The sequence below is a fragment of the Drosophila gunungcola genome (genome assembly GCF_025200985.1).
Source record: "Drosophila gunungcola strain Sukarami chromosome 3L unlocalized genomic scaffold, Dgunungcola_SK_2 000009F, whole genome shotgun sequence".
In the NCBI taxonomy this organism is placed as follows: domain Eukaryota; kingdom Metazoa; phylum Arthropoda; class Insecta; order Diptera; family Drosophilidae; genus Drosophila; species Drosophila gunungcola.
In genome coordinates, this window is record NW_026453181.1 from 2,610,429 (window position 1) to 2,618,763 (window position 8,335).

The following is an 8,335-nucleotide window of genomic DNA, read 5'->3' on the forward strand; positions in this document are numbered from 1 at the left end:
ATGTTTTTATTAAATACCGAAAGATAAATTTAAGTTTGTATAAATATATGAACTTAGTATGCCAATGGACTTGGTATTTTCCATCAGTGTAGCGTTCCCCTTTGCTTTGATTTTGATTAGACGGAAACATCCCCTTGGGCTGCCGAAGCGGTAGCGGCAGCTTCCCCCTTTTTGTCCCGGACCCAAACTATGCTCTGATTTATGCGGCCAGTCGTTTGGGCATTTCTTTGGTCAGGTTGCTGATGCTTCTGGTTCTGCTGGTGCTGCTTTTGATGCCAGTCTGGAGATTTGTATAACCACAAGACGAAAGGCGAAACAACTGGCGACTGTTTGGCGTCCCAACTCCACGGGAAAGATGGACTTGCTCTCGTTATTGGGAACTGGATGATGCGGCGGGGTGGCTGACGACTTTTGTGCTGCGTAAGTGTAACAAATTGTAATCGTATTTGGCGGGGACTCTGTCTGGGGCGTGCCCCTGACTTCTCCGCCCCAGCTTTATTATTATTAACTTTGTTATGGGCCGGAGAGTGCGGAGCATCTAGTTGGAAGTCCCAGAAGTCGTCTGGTGGTTGTTTTGCTTGTTTGCTACACTTGCTCGCCGGCTGTCCGCCCCCTTTATCTAGTCGCCCGTTCAAATAGTTTTATGGCATATTTATGGGCGCCAAAACTTAAAGTCCCTCCAGCTAAGACTTTAAGACCCACGAAAGGGGGAGTTTCAGGGTGGAGTTCAAGATCTCGCCCTCACATTGCCAGAGCATTGACATCGGGCTCTGTGACAAATTGGCAAAGAGCGAAACTAATTAATGCATGGGGAATACTACAACTTTGGATATTGCATTCCACTGCTGGGGAGAGAGATACTAGAGGACGAGCTGGGTAAATATTCATTCGGGTAGATTCCATAAATTAGAACCAGATATGGAAAAAGTGTCCCCCATGAAGGGGGTGACATGTATGTGCATCTTAGGTGATTGAAAAGCACAACCAATAGATATCTCTTTGCAAGATATATGTTAATTTTGTAACGAGTACAAATACTTATTTTTCTTTCGTTAATAATAGTTCATAAAAGGTGACGGAATAAATTTAAAAGTTTTTTTACGCAAACTTTTCCCCAAAAGGTTACATTTTTTTTTCTAGAAAATTTTAGTTACGCAATAATTTTGTGATGTTAACAAACATTGCGTGCTTTATACGGTGAGCTTACACATATTTCGACACTAAATTAACCTGACTTAATTATATTTATTATCTTTGATGAAGCGAAAGACAAACCGCTATTATAATAATATTTAAATTGTGTAAGCCCTATAAATGTTTGAAAGAAAAATTGGGAACAATGCCCAACTTTACACTTCAATCTGCATTATAATAAAAGAGTGTGTCATTAAACATAAAATTAAATTCAAGCAATCCATAGCCTAGTATCGAGTTTAAATTAAAGAAGAATATTTTTATTCCTTTAGTCTTATTCAAAATGTAGTTCTGACCTCCTTCGCAAATTTTCTTTGATATTCCCTCTTCCAAATGACCTAAGCTCACTTTTTCTGAAACAATTTGCTTTCAAATTGGTTTTCGGTTATGTAATCATTGCTCAGCTCTAATAACATTTCGCCCCATCCCAACTCCAAGTTGCCTTGTTTTTGTTTGAAGTTTCGTTAGTTTGTTATTATTTTCTCTGCCGTTTAAAGCGGCTTTACCATATTCATAAAAATTGCGAGTTTTACGCTACACATTCGCATTCACATTCGCATTCCGACAGGACATAATCCTCTTAACGTGGCCGGACAGGATAACTCTCTTCGTGTTCCGTCCGACTTTGGCATGTCTCTCTGATTTTCTCGTATTTTGTTTTGCTGGATTGTTTCGAAAATTAAAATATGTGCTGGGTGGGTTGAGGGTTTTAGCCAGCAGCGGAAGTTGTCATCATCATTTGTCAGGTAAATGCGGGCTGCAGACTGCAGCAACCGCTACCCACTGCCGACGGCCGACTGCTACCAAAGTCAATGGCACTCGACAAAAACATTTTGTCAAAACAACGGAGGCGGCTGCTACTGTACGCAAAGTGGATCAGTGGATTTGTCCCTTTCAAATACCCAAAAAAAAAAAGTAATTTTCGTAGCAACAGCTGCACAAATGCAGGACTTCGAACTCACCCAACGAAACCATGAAAAAATGGGAAAAAGGATTAGCATTTCGGTTTAGCTGTTTGCCCAATCGGCCATGACAGCCAGCCACGGATATGGTGCACGCAAGTTTCGGACTATGGACTCTGGGTGCTGGATTTTGGTCCTGCGGTCTGTGCATACATATGTTAAGCAGGACTTGCTTTCGGATGAGATTAACCCATTGAGGAGGTTCGGCCCCTTATAAATGAATTACTCTTTAATGGGATTGAAAAGGTATCCTGTGGCTGCGGTCTTGAGGTCAAGTTGAGAGAGATTAATATTGGGAACCTCACTTTGCTTCCGGTTGCACATTCGGAAAAGGAGTTCTTGAAAATAGATTAACCGCATCTCTTAAGCAATTAGATATGGAAAATTAATAAGGAATTTGACTTACGGTTAGAAGTTAGAATGTAGATAATTTTTTTTGTATTAAACGTTCGTTAAAGTAAAATTATATGTGACTTTTTGTTTAAGTTGCAAATATTTTGATTAAATTACACTTATTTCTTAGAACAATCATTATAAATTTTAATCTACGATTTTCAACACAAAGAAAACAATTTTACATATTAGTGATTCTTTTATTTCTTTTAGCTTTCAAAATGGTTTATCGTAGTTATAACAGCTTTTATGTAGGCTTTTTAAAAGTATTACAAAACGGTCCCAAATAAGTTTTTTAATAAATTTTATAATATAAATTATAAACTGTGTTGGGCTCAAACACGTTTTTCTGTTTTTCCTCACCATGCCTTCTGCCACTTAACTTTCCGATTGTATTTTAAAACCCTTAATTCGTTTACCGCAATCAATGCCAATCGAACATGTTGTGTGGCCTCAAACCCTCTGCAAAAATCCATCTGCAATTGTTCCCATTCATGGAAGTGTACCTGAAAAAATTCCTCGATATAAGAGATATCTCAATTGCGAAGATACCTTCCCAATCGGTAATCACGATTTTTTTTTTCAATTTCATTACAATTTGCTTGATTTCTCAGCAATTCTTGAGACTACTGCCTCTCTATTAAAATCCGAGTCTTAACTGAGGCTCCTTACACATTCTTGGGTGCTCCTCATAATTGCTCCTTTGTCATTTGCCACAACGTACAAAGGATCTTGGAAAATGGTCGAGGGAAAAATAATACGCTGTTGATTTTCTACTCGACTTCAATTGATTTCTATGAGATATCTCTGTGCCTCTAATTTTCCCCATTTATCTTGTTCGGGACAAATGGTTTGTGCTTGTCATAACCTTTCCTACTTCTACTATTTTTTAGAAAAGACTCTTCCTTTTCCCGGTGCCTTCTTCAGCTGTATCCTTGGGCATTCGACAATTTTTCAAGAAGAATAATATTTACCGAACCACGCATAATGGCAGGACACAAGAGAAGAGGACTCTGGGACATGGCATTGTTTTCACATTCAATTCCCTGACAATAAGCATTATTGAGAATCTGAAATGTGGCCGGCCTGCACACGTTCGCCCCGTCTCTTTCTGCGCCCACTACCCGTCCCTCTCTAAGTGTGTGAGTGCGCTTAGAATGTTAACCAAGCCAACCAAGCAATTCAAATTCAATTTGCCCCATTATGCCAGGCCCATTGTTCATGGCTAAATTCTAAGGGGCTGTGAAGCATTCTCCAAAGAGGGGAAGGGGGTATGTGCCGAGTGCATCGGGCCAAGACTGCAAGCCAAGTTAAGTGCAATACAAAAGGCACCCAGATTAAAAATGTGCAAAAGACGCCTACACAGAGGAAAAAACCAACCAAATTTAACAGCAAATCAATTTGTTTCTGAAAATAATGTGAATTATTGTTTTGTTATATTGAATAAAGCTCAGCTTTATAGTTAACTAAAAGTAGGTTTTAAGCTGCTTACCAATACAACGAAAAGTGTACCTTCATTTTTGAATATACTTTGCACAAGAACCATACTTAGATTTAAATTTTTAATCTATTGCAACAGTACTAACTTATGTTAAAAATTTATATTTGTACACTGTTAAAAATAATTAATTAATTTAGTTAATTATTCGAGAAATTTTGTAATTCATTAAATTTATTATAATTTATATTTAACAATTCATTTCATATTTTTTGTATCTGTAGGAGAGACTGAATGTAAGAGTGGGACGGCATCTTCAAGCTAAATGAATGCAATAAGTAAATAACAAAATGTCGTTAGCATTTTGTGACACACTCACGCTCCCTCGGACGCTCTCTTTCTCCAACCCTAAACCCCGTCTCTTTCCCTTTCTCCGGGTATATCTTTTAGGGCTACGGGACAATGGGAATGCCAGCAGTTGCAGTTGCATTTGCCGCTGACATCCTGGCCTGAATGCGGCGACAGAGACAGCACAACAACTGGAGACAGAGATAGAGGGACGAGAATCGAGAAACAAGAAAAAATTCTCCCTTTCTCCTTTTCTCACAGCTGTCAGCGGCAACAAATTGCGCGCAAAGTTCGCATTAGAAAATGTGGGCGGAAATGGAGGTGAGCTGGGAAAATCTGTAAGAAAATAAGTCCTGTTTGAAATCCGAAAGTTAAATGCACTTTTTGAATGTAAAGTCATTAGCCTGCAGACAACAAAGATTTTTTTAGAGAAACACTTTGGCATTTATGGCTTAGAGTAAGTTATTTTGGTATCATTACAAAAACTACATACTTTTTTACACGAAAAATGTATAAAAGGTATGATAAATTGTGCAAATAATACTTGTTTTATATTTACACAATATCCGAACAATTTCCTCTCTCAAGTACACTTAGGGTATAGTTTTTGGCTTTAATTTTAGGGCCGCAATGCGCTCGCTCATTTTGTTGGTCGAAAGGGGAGCCACATCCCTCATTTCTTATCCTGTAACCCCCCAACCACAATCAACGACCACGTTCTCATCCTCATCAGGAGCCATCATCAGTCGGCAGCCAGCACCGAACATTCAGCATCAGCACATCAAGTGGCAATCATATTAACCGGCTTAATTGTCAACACACAGCCAGCAGCACTGCCGCTTTCCCCCAGCTTTTCCTCCCACTTTCCCTACGACCTTCCCTCCCCCTTTGAGCCGAGAGCTTGTTGCGGGTGCCAGCTTGTTAACAAGTTGCCAGGAGCTGTTAACGGTTGCTACTAGTTGTAAGGGGAAATGCACACAGAAAAAGTAATCAAACTTAATTTTGTTCATCTGCTTAAATATATAAACGGAACACTGAAATGTTAAATTGTTAATATATTAATTAATTTATTGAGAGAACAATGTTTCAAAGCGTTCCCAACAGCTTTTAAATTAAATCGATTTATTTATTTGCTGTATGACAGTTACAATTTTACAGATTTTTAACAATACAAACAAAATTTGTTTGTTAAATTGGTTAAAACATTGTTGTTGAAGATTAAAAGGAAAATTTAATTATTTTTAAATATTTTTTATCGGTGTTGTTAATACAATTTATAATTGGGAGTATAAAAAAAGTACGATTTTCGGGGACTTAACCAACAATGGCCAACAATTTCTACAAGTGCATAGGGAAAACCGAGGAAATTTGGGCCTCCGATTCCCGTGTTATAGTTACAATTGTGCGTATTTCAAATGCTCATTAGCCCCAATTTTTCGACACTAGACACTCGTGTTGGACGCTGTTTGCCATTGGCAATCGTTCTGGACCACGGTTAGTTAGCAAATTTGGTCCTGCTCCAAATTACAGGCAATTTTCCTCCATTTTTCTCTGCTAACTAACTAACTAGCCAACAAACTAGCTAACCCATTGCTATGCTAATCAGAATCCGGTTCACAGTCATTATCAATTCCTTTTTAGTATCCCCAAAAATGCTCGTTTTGTTGTGGTTTTTGGGGGGTTTTCTTTTCAGGGGTGTTGGGTGGGGTCGAATTGGAAGCGCGTGAAATCCGCGAAAGTAAGCAACGCCAAATGACAGGACCGGAATGAGCGATGCCATGCAGCACTTGTCAACAAAAGGATTCCACATCCTTGGCAACCCGACCAAAACCGAATCACAGCAGAAGCACTAGCACCACCGCCCGTCATCAAAAGAGCCACCATATGAACCACCATTATCATCATCAAACTCATCATCAGCAGCGTCGCTCCTTGTCTTCTTCCCACTCGTATCTGTCAACTGGTATGCAAACTAATCACACGCAAGCAATTGATGCGTTTAAAACACACAGCTGGATATATTCTATATCCACATAGAGACGGGTAATAAATAGGGAAGGGTTGATTCAGCTATGTGCAATGCGTAGGAGGTTCTTAAAAGTAATCCAAATAATTAAAAGGGTAAATATTTGATAAGTGGGTTAGGTTAAATTAAACTTTTTAAAAGTCAATTTCCTTTCAATTTTGTAAGCAAACAATAAGAACAGTAAAAAAATGTTTGTACAAATGTATTTAAAATTTTGGCTGTGAAAAAACCTGAAATCAACGGGCAAAAATGTTCTTAAAAAAAGCATTAAGTTTGTTTTTAAAAAAGATACAAATAATTATTAAATTATTTTAAGTAAGTATAAAGTTGAAATTAATGATGGTATTATAAAGTTCTGTCCAAGTTTAGACCAATAAATCTATATTTTAAGAGAGATTTTCAACCGCTTATAATATTTGGATAAATGTTTAAGAAACCCACCAAATAAATTGAAACTCTAGATGAAAGTGGGTGGTAATTGGGAAGGAGGAAATGTGGGTTCAGCAGGGGGCTTGGGTGGGGTTTTCTGGTCTAGATAGTCGACTGTCCCGGAGCTGTTCATCTCTTATAATGTTGGTAATTTGAACATTTCAAATCAAATCTAAACGTCAGTTGGTTACCAGCTGCGGTTTGGTTCGAAGCTCTGCAGTAAAGAGGCGAGGAAACGCGAGTTGGGGAAGACAGCTGGCGGGAGTCGCCAAATGGAAATTGTCAGCAGCGTTTCAAATGAAAGTGCGGATTGGAAAATGGCAGCAGCAGCAGTACAGAAACTAAAAATAAAACCGGTACCCAAAGACTGTTTTGATGGGTTACAGCTCCCCCACAGAGAAAATAAAACACTACAAGGATATTTAATATTAACAAGGAAGGTGTCCTTCAAAATTTTAAATATTTTAAAGGCCATCGGAATCTCACTTATTTGTATCACAAATATAAGTAGCATTTCTTTAATTTAAATAATCTTAAATATCTAGTTGATAAAAAATACCATTTTATTATGATTGTGATGATGATTTATTTTTACGTTTGAAAAACCATTTAATCTTAGGAAAATAGTTTTGTGGCTTTTGCTGCTGTGTATTTTCCCCCGCCACGAGTTGCCTGCATAATAAATCGACTTGTAAATGCAATCAATTTTCTATTGACAGGGCGGGCGGCTGTGGCGTATTGAATTTAAAACGCTTTAAGACAGGCAAATGCTGCAGACCTAATGAAGAAAGGCCCCGAAAACATTCGTCGCAGTTCACTCTAGGAATGCCAAAAATGTGCAAACACCCAGGAAAGAATTGGGAAGTCGGGAAAATGGAGGGAGCAAGTGCTAGTCGAAAACAAGAAAACAAATCACGTTTTAATTTTGTTTAACTAAATACGAAAATCGCACACAAAACAGGGTGGCTTGGGCGTAGAAGGGGGGGAGGGGAGCCTAAAATGGGGGCGGAGGAGCTGAGGGGAGTGGCACTGCTGCCTGATGACGTGCAACTCTCGACGCCATTTTGTGCGCTGTCATGCCATACACAATTAAAGCGCCAGGATCTGGAGAGCAGAGCTATGTCTATCCCATCTACAGTTGTGGACAAATTGACAGCCACAAGAGGCTTTTCAATATTTTATTTAGCTTATGGTAACAATTGCCTGTCAGTTTGTTGGACAACAAAATGGCGAAGACTAATGTTGTCAAAGAAAAATAATTTAAAGAAACGCATTGTGTAAAAATTTGTAGCTTAAATCCCATATGACCCATATTACAATTTTGATAAATAATTTAAAACACCAATTCTTAAAGTGTTTCTGTTTATAATATTTGATTTTTTCATTTTTAATTTTTAAAGGATTAACATCTTTGTTGTTAGTTTGTAACATCTTAATACCTAACTAGTTCTAAGTCCAGAAAACTTTTTGAATTTTTGTAAATTTGCTGCCACTGATTTTCTGGCCGCAGCTGTAGGTATTTCAGGGGCGGAGAAGAGGGGAAAT